This window comes from Aquarana catesbeiana, linkage group LG06, assembly GCF_042186555.1.
Source record: "Aquarana catesbeiana isolate 2022-GZ linkage group LG06, ASM4218655v1, whole genome shotgun sequence".
NCBI classification, from domain to species: domain Eukaryota; kingdom Metazoa; phylum Chordata; class Amphibia; order Anura; family Ranidae; genus Aquarana; species Aquarana catesbeiana.
The window spans coordinates 219,079,715-219,099,516 of NC_133329.1; positions in this window are offsets into that span (position 1 = coordinate 219,079,715).

Consider the following 19,802-nt stretch of genomic DNA (forward strand, 5'->3'; position numbering starts at 1 on the left):
AGGGGTCTAGGGGAGTCGCCATAGGGCTCTCCAAGGCATCTAATTTTTCGGTGAGGGATAGACAGGTAGACCCTGATGGTCGTTATATTTTTTTTAAAAGGTTCAATTGGACCTAGATTGTTTTACGTTGGCCAATGTCTACTGCCCTAACAAAAGTCCAACTACCTTCCTGGGACAAGTACTGGAGAAGTTGCTGACATTTGGGGAAGGGGAGGTGGTCTTAGCGGGAGATTTAAATTTTTGCTTGGACCCTGTCCTGGATAGTACGTCCCGTGCCCAGGGGATAAAGAAGGTGTCATTAAGGGCAATTAGGTGAAAATTATTCCACAGCCAGTTAATGGATGTGTGGAGAGTGCAACATGCTAAAGAAAGGGATTTCACCTTCTTCTCCCCTGTGCACGGGACGTACTCTAGACTAGACTACATTTTCGTAGACCACAATTTATTGGAGGGGGTTGTAGAAACCAAAATTGAGATAATGTCCCTCTCAGACCACTCCCCAGTTACGATGAGGCTGAAATTACCAGAAGTGGCGGCAAGTCCTTTCTCGTGGAAGCTGAATGAGGACTTGTTCAGGGATCCCGCAGTGATAGAGCAGATCCAGAATGAGGTGGATTTTTTCTTTAAGACAAATGATACGGGAGAGGTATCCCCTCCTATTCTATGGGAGGCACACAAAGCCTACATCCGAGGGACTCTTATAGCCATAGGTGCAGGTCAGAAAAAGAAAAGGAAGGAAGAAAGGGAAAAATTGATTGAGGCAATATTCAGTCTGGAACAAGCACATAAAAAGACCAATGGGCAGGACCAGGACTGTTACCATTTATTGGTTGTCGGGAGAGAGGAGCTGAGGGACAGGATGGAGCAGGATGCCAGGAGAACCTTCAATTTAATAGCAAGGGATAAATACCTTTGGGCAAATAAATCAAGCAAACACTTAGCCAGATTAATAAGAAAAAAAAGGAGGCGGAATTTTATTGATAAAATAAAAAGCTCAGGAGGGAAAGAGACAGCGACCAGCAGAGGTATGGCAGAGGAGTTTAGAAAATTTTACGCTGACCTCTATTCACTAGGGCAAATGAAGGGGGAAGCTAGGGCCCTGGCAGCTAGGAGCAGGGATTTTCTAAAAGAAGCAGGTTTAAAGGTGTTGCCCATAGAGGACAGGGACCTCTTAGATAAACCAATCGAGGAAGAGGAAATTATATCACCCCTAAGAGATTCCCTGAAGGGTAAGAGCCCCGGCCCTGATGGTTTCCCCACCATCTACTTAGAGAAAATGAAACATATATTAGTCCCTAGGCTGTGTCAATACTGGAATGAATTGGGCACTAAGTGTGAGATGGAAGGCGAGGCATTGTCTGCTACGATAACTCTGATACTGAAAGAAGGGAAGGATGCCGGGCTGTGCTCCAGCTACCGGCCTATCTCCCTGTTAAACGCGGATGTCAAACTATACGCCAAGGTTATGGCCAATAGGCTAAAGAGTTACATGGCGGATCTGGTGCACCCGGACCAGTCCGGCTTCGTTCCGGGAAGACAGTGCAGGGACAATGGGGTGCGGGCAGTCCTGCTTTCGGAGTTCTGTAGACTTGGGGGACCCCCAGTTCTATTCCTGTCGATAGACGCCGAAAAGGCATTCGACAGGGTAGACTGGGGGTTCTTGATGAATACTCTAGAAGTCATGGGGTTCGGGCCTAGGTTTATTTCTTGGATCAAGGTCCTATATAGTAGCCCAACAGCATTAGTAAGGGTGAATGGAGCCATTTCCAAACCTTTTGGGATGGTAAATGGTACAAGGCAGGGCTGCCCGCTCTCCCCCCTCCTGTTCATCCTGTCTCTTGAACCGCTCCTGGCCTCCATTCGGAACAGTCCGGACTGTAGCGGGGTAAGGGTGGGTACGGAGGAGCACAAGTTGTCGGCATTTGCCGACGACGTTTTATTCTTTGTCTCAAACCCCAGGATAACACTCCCCAATGTGCTCCGTATCCTCAGAACATATGGAGAAGTCTCCAATTTTAAAATAAACCCCGGCAAGTCCGAAATTTTAAACATCAGTCTACCTAAGCAGGAAGAAGCCCATCTAGCTACAGTGTTTCCCTTTCCCTGGAAGAGAGAGATTGGGTACCTGGGAATTATGCTGGCCAATACCATTAAAGGGTTATTCCAAAAAAATTATATACCATTGTTAGACGATATTAGGCAAGAGGTTAGAAGACTGCGGTCTAGGCCGCTCTCATGGTTTGGACGAGCAAATACGGTTAAAATGATGATCACTCCGAAAATCCTGTACAAATTTCAACTGCTGCCGATCCCTTTACCAAGATACTATTTGAAGGCTTTAAGGAAATTAATCAGTGAAGCTGTCTGGGGTGACAAAAAAACACGTATTGCTCTTTCAACACTGAGTAGAGGAAAAAAAAAAAGGGGGATTAGCAGTACCCGATTTAAATAGGTACTATATTGCAGTAGTGCTTTCACGGATCACGGAATGGAGTAAGAAAGGGACGGATAAATGGTGGGTGGACATCGAGTTTTCTTTAAGTAATAATAATCTAGCACAGTCACTATGGAACCCTCCAAAGTTCAGAGCACTTAGCACCAACACATCCATATTAACGCAAAACACTCTTAAACATTGGGATAAAATACATACACAGCACAAATGGACATATAATTCACCGTTGATATACATGAAAAACAATTTATTTTTTGAACCAGGGAGGAGGGAGGTGGGGGGGAATTGGCTAAAGGAGGATTCCGTTCAACTGAATAATTTCACTGATAATGGTAAAATACGCACTTTCACGGAACTGAGTAGAGAGTCAGAACTCTGGGTGATTGATAGATGGAGGTACCTCCAGCTTTCCCATTTTATTGGCAACTTACCGAAGCCACTTAGAAGTATGGAGGAGCTCAGACCGTTGGAGCAACTCTGCACGAAAGAACACGCAGGGGGTGTTATTGCCCAAATATATAGAATTTTGGGAGCAGAGCAGGAGGGGGTAGTGCCTCCATATGTTAAAAGGTGGGAGCAGGAACTGGGGACACAGTGCAATAGGAATATGGTAGAAAAAATTTTGAGATTAGCCCACTACACTTCACTAGATAATAGGAGAACGGAAATCCATTATAAAGTTTTAGCAAGATGGTATGTCACCCCAGAGTCAGTAAAATGGATGGAACAAAGGCTAACACCTGCTGGAGGGGGTGCTCAACTGTGGGCACAATGGCCCATATTTGGTGGGAATGCCCCACCATAAAGGCCTTCTGGAAAAGAATTCTGGCATTTACAAAGGATATTACGGGGAGGGAAATTGAGGAAGATCCATGGGCTTGCCTCTTTCATGGGACTCAGGAAACAGTCAAGAGTTATGGATCCTCGCTGGTCCCTATAATAATGGACGAGGCCAAGAGGCAGATTGCCTTAAATTGGCTGAAACCATCGAGTCCCAATGTGAGAGATTGGCTCCTTGGCCTCAATGAAATATTTAATGTGGAGTGTCTAGATCGGCGGGGAATGGAACCTGATGAGGATTCGGAGCACACTGGGAAGTGGTCAGGTTGGATCAAATTTAAAAGATCATGGTCCTATCTAAAGGAGATTATATAAATCGATAACAAGAAAGGGATTTATAGTTTGATAGGAGCGACTTGGATGTGATCCGTACCTAAGCGAGCTACGTCCTGCGGGAGGGGGGGGGGGGGAGGGGGGAGGGGGGGGGGAGGGTAGAGGGGGGGGTTCCAGGGGTCAAATCTGTGCAATTTTCGAATTTATAAATTGTTTTGTATTTTGAATTGCCCCTGGCGGGAAAAAATTTGTTATGAAAAACGAGAAATAAAGATTTAAAAAAAAAAAAAAAAAGCTGAACACTGGGCAGACATTAAAAACGCCTTTCAATTTAGTTTTGAATTTAGTTTTGCAATAAATGTAATGAATGCAAAAAAAAAAAATAAAAAAATAAAAAAATAAAGGCATCAGATTTGTATCCAGCATATTTTATATAGGCTTTGGGTTTATTATATAATGCTTTGATCCATGTTAAAAAGTGGGGTCCAAAACCCCATTTTTGTAATGAATATTGCATATATTGCCAGGATACTGTGTCAAATGCCCTCTTAATATCGAGAGATAGAAAACATAAAGGGATTTTCCGTTTTTTAGCAATATGTGCCAATAACACTGCCCTGCGTATATTATCGCCTGCCTGTCTATTTGGCATGAAGCCTACTTGATCTCTATGTATTAATTTTCCTATAATGCTATTGAGGCGTTTTGCTATTATTTTTGCTAATAATTTAATATCAAGGTTTAACAGAGAGATAGGCCGATAATTCACACAGGAAGCATAATCAGAAAGGGGTTTTGGGATCATACAAACAATTGCCATTAGTGTTTCTTGCCGAAAAGAATGTCCATCTAGAAGTTTGTTAAAAGTTTCAGTGAGAATGGGAGAGAGTATTTCTGAGAATGTTTTATAGTATAAAGCCGAGTAGCCGTCTGGGCCTGGTCTTTTATTAAGTTTTAGGTCTTTTATGGCGTTAGCAACTTCATCTATAGTTATAGGCTCATCCAAACTGCTTTTTTGATTCTGAGAACTCAGGTAAGGTTATTTTTGAGAAGAAGGATTCAGCCTCTGTAGGATTAAATTCATTGTTTGTCTTGTATAAAGTTGCGAGATGTGAGTGAAATTTATGGACTATTTTAACTGGATTACAAGTATAAACATTTTTTGATAATTTCAAACGTATTGGTTTGAAAGATTTGTTAGTTGAATTTAATGCCCGAGCCAAATATGTACCTGGTTTGTTTGTATTCATGTAGAAATTGTGTTTGGAGCGTTTGAGGGATTTATCAACTGACTCAGTGAGAAATAGATCGTATTCCAATCTAGATTTTTCCAGATGAGATTTTGTACTCTGAGATGGATTATCTTGGAATGATATGTAGGCTGCATTAAAATTGAGTTCTAGTTTTTTTGCTAGATTTTTGCGTTCCCGTTTAAATAGTACCATTTGTCTTTGTATTGTACCACACAAGACAGGCTTATGAGCTTCCCACAGTGTTATTGGGGAGATGTCTGTTGTATTATTAATTGATATGTATTCCTTTAAAGCTTGTTCAATGGCCATCTGATGTAGTGGGTGTTTGAGCATTATGTCCGGTAAGTACCACGTTGGGTCATGCGCTTTTGGTATGGCTGAGGCTATAGTAGTGTTTGGTATGGCTGAGGCTATAGTAGTGTATACTGCATTATGGTCAGACCACGGAATCAGAATTATATCTGATGCAATAATTTCTGGTATCATTCCTATTGTTAGAAAAATATGATCTATTCTGGTGAAGGTTTGATGAGGGTGCGAGAAATAAGTGAATTTCTTTTTCATTGGGTTACTTTCTCTCCACGAATCTACCAGATTGTATTTGGAAAGAAGTTGAGAAAAAGGTAATCTAGAGGTTTTTTTGGATGGTGTAAAAGGTGATTTATCTAGAAATGGGAGGAGGACCTGGTTCGAATCCCCACACATTATCACTGTTCCTATTTTGTGTGTATTAATCACTTGTAATATATGTGAGAGGAATGGTGTAGGTTGTTTGTTAGGAGCGTAGTAGGAAATCACCGTGATTGCTGTATCCATTATATAACCCATGAGTATCAGGTATCTACCTTCTGGGTCTTTAATTTCTGATGATAAGGTGAATGGTGTGGATCGGTGAAATGCAATTAGAGTTCCCCTTTGCTTGGTACAGGCAGAAGCCGTGTAAATTTGTTGATAAAAAGGAGAGATATATTTTGGAGTAGAATCTTTGGTGGCATACTATGTGAGCCTTCTTGTTATGGAAAGTACGGAAGGCTTTGGTCCTTTTTTGAGGGACATTTATTCCCTGAACATTCAGGGAAAGTATATTCAGTGGTGCCATGGCAACAGATCAAATAGTTTTGACTTACTTTTTGTTATGCAGAGCTGACTGCGCAGATCAACCTGTGTGGACTGAAGAGATGAAAAGATAGAAAAGAAACCAGTGAATTCTGGAGTAAAGAGTAAACAAAAAACATATGAGATTAGATGATACATTGTATAAATTATTTTTTGCAAGTAATCACAATTTACCCGTGAAAGAGAATAAATATCTCTCTCAGGGGAATAAGTGCCTTCGTCACACTCCCACATAATATGGTTGGGAGAATGAGGAGGGCTAATGGGGGTACACGGATCTTCCACTTACAGGAGAGAAGTGCTATGTCAAAAGACATCAAAATGAGGTTTCATTAATTGGAGTGCAGAATATAGTTTTTGTTGAAATTATTTATTCCAGGGTGGTTGTATATGGTTAGTCTTGCCCTAGGCTAAATAATTCAGTTAAAAAGGTACTGTTAATAACTTTGGTATTGATGAAGATAGTTTGAATTATTTTGGGATTTTAACCCTTTTAGAGTAAACAATTACATATTTTATTCATATGTAACTGTTTAGATATGTTAACTCATAAAATTGAGGTTGTATTGCTTCAGATTAGAATAAACAAAAACATAATTCTAGGAACTAGTTAGGTAATAATATATTTGTTTTAAGAAAAGAAAGAAAAAGCTTCCATTACTTCTGGATTATTGAACATATTTGTCCTAAAAAGTAATAAATCTATTGTTATTACCTGACAATATATAACTGAACAAGAATTTCCTTATTTCACTTATATATTCTAAGGCTATATGAATCAGAAGCAATAAGAAATATAACTGGAATGTAACATGATCCCACACAGTATGTGACTATCAGAATGCAGTTACATTCAGTTATAAATACAGGTTTTTTTATAGAGAACCATCTCTTAGTATAATAAATGAAGAGATATCAGGAATTAGGATGTCAGTCCATTGAATCTTCTTGGTCCATGGATGATGTGGCATAACGGCCTCTTTTGTGAGAATGATGATTCCCATTTTGTTCTGGAATTTTCTGGGTGCTGCCTGAAGGTGAAGATGATGCCATTCTTCTGCGTGTGGGAGAGTTGATGCTTGTGGGTTCTGTCAGATTTAATTTTAAAAGGGTTTGTTGTAGTTCATCTGATGATCTGCTTCTGTAAATTGTACCTTGGTAGTTAAATCTGACTGAAAAGGGGAAGCCCCATTGATACATAATGTTGTGGCGTTGCAGTTCCATTAGTTGGGGTTTCATGGATCGTCTTTTAGTAATAGTAAGTTGGGATAGGTCAGCAAAAATTTGATAATTGTGTCCTTGAAAATTAAGTTCCTTTTTTTCTCTTGCAGCAATTAGTATTTGTTCTTTCGTTCTGTAATAATGAAATTTTGTGATTATATCACGTGGGGGTCCATCTTTCTTTTTGGCTGTGAGGGCTCTGTGTACTCTGTCCAGTTCTAAATGTTCAATAGGGATATCTGGCTTTAGTTCTTGTAATAGAGCAGTAATAGTAGATTGCAGGTCTGTCACAGTTTCAGGTATTCCCCTTATGCGCAAGTTTGAACGTCTGGCTCTATTTTTGTAATCTTCGAACTTAGTTTGAAGTATTAAATTCTCTTCTTTTAATTGTTCCAATTCTGTTATATTTTCTTGGGTTGTAATTTCAATTTCATCCATTTTTATTTCTAAGGCTGCGGTGCGGTTTCCCAGCTCTCTTATTTCTTTGGTTAGGCTTTTTGTTATTTGGTCTGAGGTTTGTTTTAAAGCCTTATGAAGCATCTTTTCAAATTGTAATAATATTACTGGGGATGCTGGGGAGGCTTGTGGAGAAGTTTGTGAGAGGATTTGTTCTGTATCTGACTCAAATGGAGAGTCTTGCTGTGACATTTTCTGTCTGTGAGAGCGCCCTGATGCTGTATCTTGTGAGGTGACTGGAGCTGCTTCAGCTGCAGTGAGTGCCTGTGAGCTCTTTGTGAGGTGATTTTTATTTCTGCCACGGTTTCCTCCCAGTACCATATTTCCTGCCCAAACTTTCACAGTTTGTTCCCAGGGGCAAAAAGGTTCAAATGGGTACCTTTTGAGCCTGCAGGCTCCGCTTTGTCCTTCTCTTCTCTTCTCAGCGGTGTGGAGCTCTAACAATGCATGTCTGCTCCGCTAGGCTCCGCCCATCTCCCCTTTTTCTAGCTTTTGATAGAATACGTCCCCATTGGAGAGGTAACAACATGGTTAGATCCATCTCCAGGCTTGAAACCAGATGGATCTTTGATATGGTATCTTTTAGACCTCATGGGTTGAATGTAGAATGGGATATAAACTGTTTTATAAACAATGCATGAATTAACTCTTCATTTTTTATGCTAGTTTTATGTTTTTTAATTTTTTATTGTATTCGGGTTTGTCTAATATATAGACTAACTTTTTATACCTAGTTATTATGGTTATAAAACTTTTATGTATGATTTATGCCATAAAAAAAAATAATTATATAGTCATTTGTGGTGCCGATGTTTGTTGTTTGTTCCTTCCATTTCAGTTCTTTTGTGCCATTCTATTTTTTCACCTATTTTTTCACCTAGATCCTATTTCGCCACAAGATGGCGTTTTTCTCTTCACTTTTTTTAGTAGTAGCCTACGTTTAATATTGACGGCCAGCAGTTAATATGGCTGAACCGTTCTTCTTTCCATTACATTGTTTGAGTTTGCCAATAGTTAAAATGGTGCCTTCAGTGTATATAAATGCCCAAGCGTGATGACTCGGTCAACTGGCCAATCCCCAGACGACGTCCTATCATGACGAAACACGTAGGTAGGAGCCTGCGACGGTGACGTCATTACATTTTCGGATGGGCTTACTAACGAACGTAGGAAGTGAAGTACAACAAACGGAGACACCGCCACCTGTTTTCTTATACTATATTCTATTGCTCCTTATCGACTACAATATTGTAAGTACGATTCCTTTATTATCAAAATAAATTACCTCATTTGTACATTTTACACTATGGAAGCCTTCTGTTTTATATTTCCGAGAATCATCCACCACTAAGCTTCTGTTCCGGTACTGTGCTTTTGGTCTTTGGGAGACCAATTTCCCTGAGCTGGGCGAGACTGCCGTAATAGCAGTCATCGCCATCTGGTAAGCAGAATCTATTACTCACCTAGGGTGCATAACCACACGGACGTTTTATTCCTTTTCTGGCTTCTTATATTTTTCACGGATGGGTGTCCTCAATTGTTAAATCATGGACTAACACTCTTTATGGGACTTTTCCTTGATATATATATCCTTATATATGTTTTTTATTATTTATCACATGTTGATTAATTTATAAGACTTTGCCTTAGTTTTATGCCATTGTTCACTTGATTATGATTTATATGCATTTTCTATTAGTCATCACATGTTGATTATCTTATGGGACTCTGCCTTAGTTTTCTCAGTCCTGATTTTTCACATAAGGTTTAGCCATGCACTTTTTTGTTTATATGGTGACTTTAGAGCTTGATACTAGACTCTTAGGTGCTGGCAGCTTTTGTTTCATTATTTTTTGGCTATTTTGTTTTTTATTTTACTTCTAAGCACAGCTTTACCCTTTTGTTTTTTTTTCTTAAGAATAAAAGCAACTTCTGCAAATGAGCACCCAGCTAAAAACCAAAGTTTTATCACTATATGTATTTTTAATTGTGGTTTGTATGTGCCAGTCTTGTTGCCGTAGCTCAGAACTTTCATGGAATTGTATAAAAGTCCTGAGAAGCGGAAATATTAAACAGAAAATAATTTGACTCTGGACCAAGTCTCAGCGTGAGCTTGCTTGAAGCATGCATGTTTTATATTCAACAATCTGATCAGGGGTAGGTATAATAATATCAGAACTTTTGTTCTGATCCAAATCAGTTGAAGGAAACTGTGGAGTCAAACCAGAAAAAATAAAATTAGTACTTTTGCACATAACATTGAAAGCAGATTAGACACAAACATTCTTGGCCAACATCAGTATAACATTTCTTTTAAGGAGTATTTAAAAACAAAAAAGATTAGGCACACTTATCAGATTCCTCACCTCCTCTGATGGCCCATTGTTAAAATTTTAGGGGGGATTCTAGTTGGGGACCCCGAAAAAAAGGATTATAGCACTCTACCTGAATTTAAAGACACTAACATCTGTACACATTTTAGGGGGTGTCTAGGGTAAAGCACTACTATGGAGCTGACAAAATACTTTGTTAAGTGACTAGGCTATGTGTGTATGGGCCCAGGATAGCATGCTGGGGAGGTAATTGAAGGCAAATACGCATGAAGGGCAAAAAATGAGCATTAAAAGCTTACAGCATGCATGAGGACAAAGAGGGCATTCACGACATATTACAATCATGGTAATTAGGGAATGATGAAAGAAATACAATACATTAGCAAACATTAAATACATAGAATGTGATGTTAAAGGAGAAAACTTACCCTAATATAGTCCTTCTGCAGGACCTGTATGATGGCAGAACAGGTCCCCAGAGCCGGGGCAGATGGCTGTTGAGAACTTGAGGTCCTGCAGAATTCTACCTGTCGCCAAGTACCGCAAGGTGGCGATGAGCCTCTGCTCGGGAGTGATGGCTTACCGCATTCAGGTGTCCTGCTTCATAATATAAGGGGACAGCAAAGCCAACAGATGGTGAAAAACGGTTTCCGTCATCCGGAGAAAATTCCTGAAATCATCAGGATTATTCTTCTGGATCTCCTGCAACAAAGACATATGACAGAATTGGTCACGCTGGAGCAACCAATTCTTGGTCCATAAACTCCTCCCCACCCTGTTCATGGACTGGGCTTGGGCCAAAGTAAGAACCCCAACACCAAGCCCCCACACAGCACGAACTCTACGACGAGTACGTAACTGCAACATGGTTTCAAAATGGTCGGCTGGTCAGATCGAACTAACAGAAAGCACTGAAAAACAGAAAGGTCTGAGAAGAGCAAGCTGAAAATCAGAAACGAGTGGACAAGAACGCACTGAAAAACAAATACGCACTACAATAATACACACTGAAACCCAGATGTGAACTGACTACAGTGGTTGTGAAGCATAAACAGGGCATGAGCATTGCCAGGAAACAGTGAATGTAAACACTGAAGACACTGAAGAACAGATACGAACCCACAAGCACAAACTGAAGAGCAGTAACGATCTGAAAAACATGAGGCTGAAAAGCACGAATCGTCTCTCACCAAACTTCTACTAACACGAGATAAACACAAGTAGGGATGAGCTTCGAGTTCGTGTCAAACTCATGTTCGACTCGAACATTGGCTGTTCGCAAGTTCGCTGAACAGCGAACAATTTGGGGTGTTCGCGGCAAATTCGAAAGCCGCGGAACACCCTTTAAAAGTCTATGGGAGAAATCAAAAGTGCTCATTTTAAAGGCTTATATGCATAGTATTGTTATAAAAAGTGTTTGGGGACCTGGGTCCTGCCCCAGGGGACATGTATCAATGCAAAAAAAAGTTTTAAAAACGGCCGTTTTTTCGGGAGCAGTGATTTTAATAATGCTTAAAGTGAAACAATAAAAGTGTAATATCCCTTTAAATTTCATAGATGGGGGGTGTCTATAGTATGCCTGTAAAGGGGCGCATGTTTCCCATGTTTAGAACTGTCTGACAGCAAAATGACATTTCAAAGGAAAAAAAGTCATTTAAAACTACTCGCGGCTATTAATGCATTGCCGGTCCGACAATACACATAGAAGTTCTTTGATAAAAACAGCATGAGAATTCCGCGCAGGGGAACTCCGAACCAAAATTAAAAAAAAAAATTATGTGGGGGTCCCCCTAAATTCCATACCAGACCCTTATCCGAGCACGCAACCTGGCAGGCCGCAGGAAAAAAGAGACGAGAGAGCTCCCCCCTCCTGAACCGTACCAGACCACATGCCCTCAACATTGGGAGGATGCTTTGGGGTAGCCCCCAAAAACACCTTGTCCCCATGTTGATGAGGACAAGGGCCTCATCCCCACAACCCTGGCCGGTGGTTGTGGGGGTCTGCGGGTGGGGGGCTTATCGGAATCTGGAAGCCCCCTTTAACAAGGGGACCCCCAGATCCCGGCCCTCCCCCTGTGTGAAATGGTAAGGGGGTACTTTTACCCCTACCATTTCACTAAAAAAGTGTCAAAAATGTTAAAAATTACAAGAGACAGTTTTTGACAATTCCTTTATTTAAATGCTTCTTCTTTCTTCTTTCTTCTATGTTCCTTCATCTTCTTCTTCTTCTGGTTCTTCTGGCTCTTCTGGTTCTTCCTCCAGTGTTCTCGTCCAGCATCTCCTCCGCGGCGTCTTCTTCCCTTCTTCTCCTCGGGCCGCTCCGCATCCATGGCATGGAGGGAGGCTCCCGCTCTTCTCTTCATCTTCTTTTCTTCTTCATCTTCTTCTCTTCTTCATCTTCTTCTCCAGGCCGCTCCGCATCCATGCTGGCATGGAGGGAGGCTCCCACTGTGTGACGCTTCTCCTCTTCTGACAGTTCTTAAATAATGGGGGCGGGACCACCCGGTGACCCCGCCCCCCTCTGACTCATGGGGACATGATGGACTTCCCTGTGGCATTCCCCCTGATGCCACAAGGAAGTCCTGTCAAGTCACCGTGCGTCAGAGAGGGGTGGGGTCACCGGGTGGCCCCGGCCCCCCCCGTTATTTAAGAACCGTCAGAAGAGGAGAAGCGTCACACAGCGGGAGCCTCCCTCCATGTTAGCATGGATGCGGAGCGGCCCAGAGAAGAAGATGAAGAAGAGAAGAAGATGAAGAAAAGAAGATGAAAAAGAGAAGAAGATTAAGAGAAGAGCGGGAGCATCCCTCCATGCCATGGATGCGGAGCAGCCCGAGGAGAAGAAGGGAAGAAGACGCAACAGAGGAGATGCTGGACAAGAACACCGGAGGAAGAACCAGAAGAGCCAGAAGAACCAGAAGAAGAAGAAGATGGAGGAAGAAACCGAAGGAAGATAGAAGATAGAAGAAAGAAAAAAGAAGAAGCATTTAAATAAAGGAATTGTCAAAAACTGTCTCTTGTCATTTTTAACATTTTTGACAGTTTTTTAGTGAAATGGTAGGGGTACTTTTGTACCCCCTTACCATTTCACACAGGGGGGAGGGACGGGATCTGGGGGTCCCCTTGTTAAAGGGGGCTTCCAGATTCCGATAAGCCTCCCACGCGCAGACCCCCACAACCACCGGCCAGGGTTGTGGGGATGAGGCCCTTGTCCTCATCAAGATGGGGACAAGGTGTTTTGGGGGGCTACCCCAAAGCATCCTCCCAATGTTGAGGGCATGTGGCCTGGTACGGTTCAGGAGGGGGGAGCTCTCTCGTCTCTCTCTTTTCCTGCGACCTGCCAGGTTGCGTGCTCGGATAAGGGCCTGGTATGGAATTTAGGGGGACCCCCACATCTTTTTTTTTTTAAATTTTGGCCGGGGTTCCCCTTAATATCCATACCAGACCTGAAGGGCCTGGTATGGAATTTAGGGGGACCCCCCCATGTCATTTTTTTTTTAATTTTGGTTCGGGGTTCCCCTGTGGGGAATTCCCATGCCGTTTTTATCAATGAACTTCTATGTGTATTGTCGGACCGGCAATGCATTAATAGCCGCAAGCAGTTTTAAATGACTTTTTTTCCTTTGAAATGTCATTTTGCTGTCAGACTGTTCTAAACACGGGAAACATGGGCCCCTTTACAGGCATACTATAGACACCCCCCAGCTATGAAATTTAAAGGGATATTACACTTTTATTGTTTCACTTTAAGCATTATTAAAATCACTGCTCCCGAAAAAACTGCAGTTTTTTAAAACTTTTTTTGCATTGATCCATGTCCCCTGGGGCAGGACCCAGGTCCCCAAACACTTTTTATGACAATAACTTGCATATAAGCCTTGAAAATTAGCACTTTTGATTATTCATGTTCGTGTCCCATAGACTTTAACGGTGTTTGCGTGTTCGAACAAACTTTTTTCCTGTTTGCATGTTCTGGTGCGAACCGAACAGGGAGGTGTTCGGCTCATCCCTAAACACAAGATTAGCAGAAGGAGCCCAAAGGGTGGCGCGCTTCGCATGGAACTTCCCTTTTTTAGTGCCATCGTACGTGTTGTACGTCACCGCGTTCTTGACGGTCGAAAGTTCAGAGAACTTTTGTGTGACCATGTGTATGCAAGCCAAGCTTCAGTGGAATTCCATCAGAAAAACCATCCAAGGTTTTTCCGACGAAAACTCCAATCATGTGTACGCGGCATTAGGCAAAATTGTGATTGAGTTCACTCCCTTGGCTGAGAAGCAACTCCACACATGAATGGTCTCTGGATAATTTGCTGTTGGCATGACACAAAGATGTCTTTACTCCCATCCTCAGCAGTCTAATCCCTCTACCTTTAGCAGAATATCAGTCTGTCCCCGATGTTTTTCCTGGGGAGAAGTGGCTTCTTTGCTGCCCTTCTTGACATCAGGCCATCCTCTGAAAGTTTTCGCCTCACTGTGCGTGTAGATGCACTCACACCTGCCTGCTGCCAGTCCTGAGCAAGCTCTGCACTGGTGGTGCCCCGATCTTGCAGTTTAATCAACTCTAGGAGACGGTCCTGGTGCTTGCTGGACAATTAGTTGAAATTCATCTGATCACTCTTCATAACAATTTGGAGTATATGCAAATTGCCATCATAAAAACTGAGGCAGCAGACTTTGTGAAAATGTATTTTTGTTTCATCCTCAAAACTTTTGGCCATGGCTGTACAATAGAACAGGACCATCTTTGTTCTAGAATTACCCAAGGTCAGCATTCACTTCCTGGAGTGAGCTGTTGCTTTCCTCCTGTCTGAAGCTGACTGATGAAATCATCTCAGCCAAACCAAAGTTACTTGACTGGAGCTGAATTATTGCTTTTAAGGATAAAAGGCATAGCTCATTTGAAAAATATCACTGTTGTAACTTGTAAAGTTACTTAGTGGTCCACTTTATTAGGTGTACCCTGAATTTAATTTTGCTTGTTAAAGCTGATAGGAAGATTTCTCCTATATCGCTGTCCTGGGGACAACCCAGAATTGGAGATGTTCTCTCATTTTCATTTTCAATGAGAATGGTAAACATGACAAATAGAGAGATTGGATCTCTCTAACAGGGGCACATATATCAATAAAAACCTGACAGGGGTTCTAATCCCTCTGCACTCTGTCTTTAGTTATGTATAAAAGTAATTACAAGTGAGTTTAAATGGCCACACAGCAGGAAACATGACATGAATAGAATGTAGTATTCACTAAAGAAATTATGTCATAAATGAAAGAAACACAGGGGAAGATTTGCTAAAACAGGTGCACTCAAAATCTGGTGCAGCTGTACATAGTAATCAATCAGCTTCTATGTTTTATTATCAAAGCTTAATTGAACAAGCTAAAGTTGGGAGTTGATTGGTTACTAAGCACAGCTGCACCATATTCTGTGTACACCAGTTTTAGTAAATCTCCCCCTGGGTATCCACTTACCACAAAAAAAGTGATTACAAAAGTCTCTGACAACAATACTGATCCCTTTTTAAAAAAAATCCCTTCATACAGTATGAATTACAAATAACCAGGGCTTTTTTCTTATAGAATAGGTTCAGGAACTCCCCTTTTCAAGTCACCCCTTGTCTTCGCCCCCATTCCACCTCTGAACACCGCCCCTTGGTTCCATCCTCTACCCACCTTCCAGTACGGACCTTTTTAGAGAATACAGAACCAAGTATCATTTTGTGGTGCTAAGTAATTTGTATAGATTTTATTAATAAGCATTAAGATATACACCCTTCTATCAACAATAGACCCCCCGCAAAAAAATGACCCTCCAGTAACAAAAGATCCATCCCAGTAACAACAGATCCACCCCAGCAACAATAGACCCCTGTCAGCAACAACAGATCTCCTAGAAGCCAGCATCAATAGACCCTCCAGCAGCCAGCAACAATAAACCCCTCTTTCATCAGTAAATCCCTCCCAGCAACAAATGGCCCACAGCAACAATAGATCCCCCATCAGCCAGCATCAATGGACCCTCCAGTAGCCAACAACAATAGACCTTTCCCATCAACAATAGATCTCCCAACCTCCAGCACACCCCAGCACCCTTTGCCATTACATACATTCAGTGAAGGAGGTGCCGGAACTGAGTTGCCCCACATTCCTGCTGAAAAAAAGCCCTGCAAAAAACCATACAGGGTGAAATAAACTGTTGAAGACATTTCCTCTCTGTGATCTGCAAAAATAAAAGCAACAAACAACAATTCAAATGAATGTATTTAACAGAACAAAGTCTCTACTTCCCCCTTTTTTAAAGTTAAAATCAGTGGCAGCTGGTGGTATATTTTTTTTGGGGGGTGGCAAACAATCCACCCATGCTCTGTATACCAAGCCCACCCTTTTTTGAAGCCATTTAAAGCCTCAGGCTCTAATCATGTGCTTCTAAAAAAAAAAAAAAAAAAATTGGAATCCATGTGTCCATTAGAGGAGCGGCGCCCTTGCTCCCCGTATGGATGGGCCTCTACTGGTTAAAATCCCCCCTCCTATTTCTGGGGACATCATCAAGACCAGGGGTAGGCAACCTTAAAGAGGTGGAGATCTAGTGGAACAACATGGGAGAAGTCAAAGATCATTGGGCAAGGTATTGCCCCAATGTCGCCTTCTCACATCAGAATTTAAACTTTTAATTGCTGTACTACTGTGTCACAATCGGATGCATTGCATGGCAATCATGGGCTTAAATCACGTGACGAGGAAGCATTACCTGTCAAACACACTCAGATCGCTTTTCAGAAGAGCAGCAGTGCCTGTTGCACTTGTGAATTAGCCCTTTGTTTAATTCGGCAGTGGCAGCCCTAGGGCTTGTTCACATGTATTGTTGGGGGGTGGTAAAATTACGTGGTTGAGTTGTGATGAGGCAGCAGCCAAAGGTGTACACATGTCACAGCAGAAATTAACCCCCCTGTTGTTTTTGATGGGTGTTATCACTTGCCAATCGTGACCCATTCATGCTTCTGCGGGGTCTAAGGGGTTAAAGCAGGGGGTGAGAAAGCAACACAATGTTGCCTGCTTTAACCCCTTGTTTGCTGTACTGCACAATGTTTCAGGGCACTTGCAGAGTGGCCACATTCACTTGAATGGGTCATGCTTGGCAGGTGCTACACTCACCAGCCATGATAGGGCATATGACTCCTGTGACATGTGTACACCCCTGGCCGCTGCAGCTAAAGGGGGTGCGGTTGGGGCAGGGTGGTAAAAACATGTCTTAACTATGGGGTTTTATGACCCCCAAACTTCAAATGTAAATGAACCTTTACTGTTCTGAGCCCCCTATAAGGCTGCTTTCACACTGATGTGCTGCAGTTTACCTGCACTGCAGAGGCAGCACAGTGCATCTGCAACTTTCCTGGGTTATAGAGGGGAATGGATCTTATCTACAGTATCTCACAAAAGTGAGTACACCCCTCACATTTTTATAAATATTTTATGTCCCCTCAAAATAACTCAACACACAGCCATTAATGTCTAAATCGCTGGCAACAAAAGTGAGTACACCCCTAAGAAAAAATGTCCAAATTTCGCCCAATTAGCCATTTTACCTCCCCGGTGTCATGTGACTCATTAGTGTTACAAGTTCTTAGGTGAGAATGGGGAGCAGGTGTGTTAAATTTGGTGTTATCGCTCTCACTCTCTCATACTGCTCACTGAAAGTTCAACATGGCACCTCATGGCAAAGAACTCTCTGCGGATCTGAAAAAAAGAATTGTTGCTTTACATAAAGATGGCCTAGGCTATAAGAAGATTGCTAAGACCCTGAAACTGAGCTGCAGCACGGTGGCTAAGACCATACAGCGGTTTAACAGGACAGGTTCCACTCAGAACAGGCCTCTCCATGGTCAACCAAAGAAGTTGAGTGCACGTGCTCAGCGTCATATCCAGAGGTTGACTTTGTGACGTATGAGTGCTGCCAGCATTGCTGCAGAGGTTGAAGGGTCAGCCTGTCAGTGCTCAGACCATACGCCGCGCACTGCATCAAATTGGTCTGCATGGTGTCTTCCAGAAGGAAGCCTCTTCTAAAGATGATGCACAAGAAAGCCTGCAGTTTGCTGAAGACAAGCAGACTAAGGACACGGATCACTGGAACCATGTCCTGTGGTCTGATGAGACCAAGATAAACTTATTTGGTTCAGATAGTGTTACGCGTGTGTGGCGGCAACCAGGTGAGGAGTACAAAGAAAAGTGTGTCTTGCCTACAGTCAAGCATGGTGGTGGGAGTGTCATGGTCTGGGGCTGCATGAGTGCTGCCGCCACTGGGGAGCCACAGTTTATTGAGGGAACCATGAATGCCAACATGTACTGTGACATACTGAAGCAGAGCATGATCCCCTCCCTTCAGGAACTGGGCCGCAGGGCAGTATTCCAACATGATAGCGACCCCAAACACACCTCCAAGATGACCACTGTCTTGCTAAAGAAGCTGCGGGTACAGGTAATGGACTGGCCAAGCATGTCTTCAGACCTAAACCCTATTGAGCATTTGTGGGGCATCCTCAAATGGAAGGTGGAGAAGCGCAAGGTCTCTAACATCCACCAGCTCCGTGATGTCATCATGGAGGAGTGGAAGGGGACTCCAGTGGCAACCTGTGAAGCTCTGGTGAACTCTATGCCCAAGAGGGTTAAAGCAGTGCTGGAAAATAATAGCGGCCACACAACATATTGACACTTTGGGCCCAATTTAGACATCTTCACTTAGGGGTATACTCACTTTTGTTTCCAGTGGTTTAGACATTAATGACTGTGTGTTGAGTTATTTTGAGGGGACAGCAAATTTACACTGTTATACAAGATGTACAGTCACTACTTTACATTGTAGCAAAGGGTCATTTCTACAATGTTGTCACACGAAAAGATATAATAAAAAAATTACAAAAATGTGAGGGGTGTACTCACTTTTGTGAGATACTGTAATTGGTCAAGGGAGAGGACTGACTGTAGAGAGTGTGAAAGAGGGAGAGAAAAAGTCCAAGTACAATCTCTCTAGCCACCAGAGCAGAGAGATTCCCTTGTGGGGGTTGTGGTTAGGGATGAGCTTGATGTTCGAGCCGAACATAAGTTCCACTCGAACATTGGGTGTTTGCCCGTTCGCAGAACAGCGAACATTATGGGACGTTCGCGGGAAATTCGAGTGCCACGGAATGCCTCATAATGCACTGTGAGATCGTTGTATGATGATTGGCCAAAGCATGCTTTGGCCAATCCCAGCATCCTCTGCTAAGAGAGTCATAATTGGCCAAAGGCAGGGTGCCTTTGGCCAACATGGCTCATGGGGACCAAGTCCACGCCCCACACTATATAAGGCTGCCTACACGGCGGCCCTGTGTAGTGTTGTTGGTGTGGATGGAGAGATAGCTTGATTTAGATTAAGCAGGCAGGTTATTCAGTTAGTGGCAGTGTATTTGATATATATATATATATATATATATATATATATATATATATATACACACACACACACTCTGGATTTAGCATAGCCTTTAAATTCATTGTTTACTCTATATTCAGTCAGTGCAGACAGTGTATATATATGTGTATATATATATATATATATATATATATATATATATATATATATACATGCTCTGCATCCAGCATAGCCTATATCTACAGTGTATTCCATGGTGTACTTTTTCTAACACACTTCAGGCGGTGTATTAATATATATATATATATATATATATATATATACACACTCACACACACAGTCTTGTATATACAGATTATACAGTGTGTGTATATATATATATATATATATATATATATATATATATATATATATATATATATATACACACACACAATACAGTACAACCGT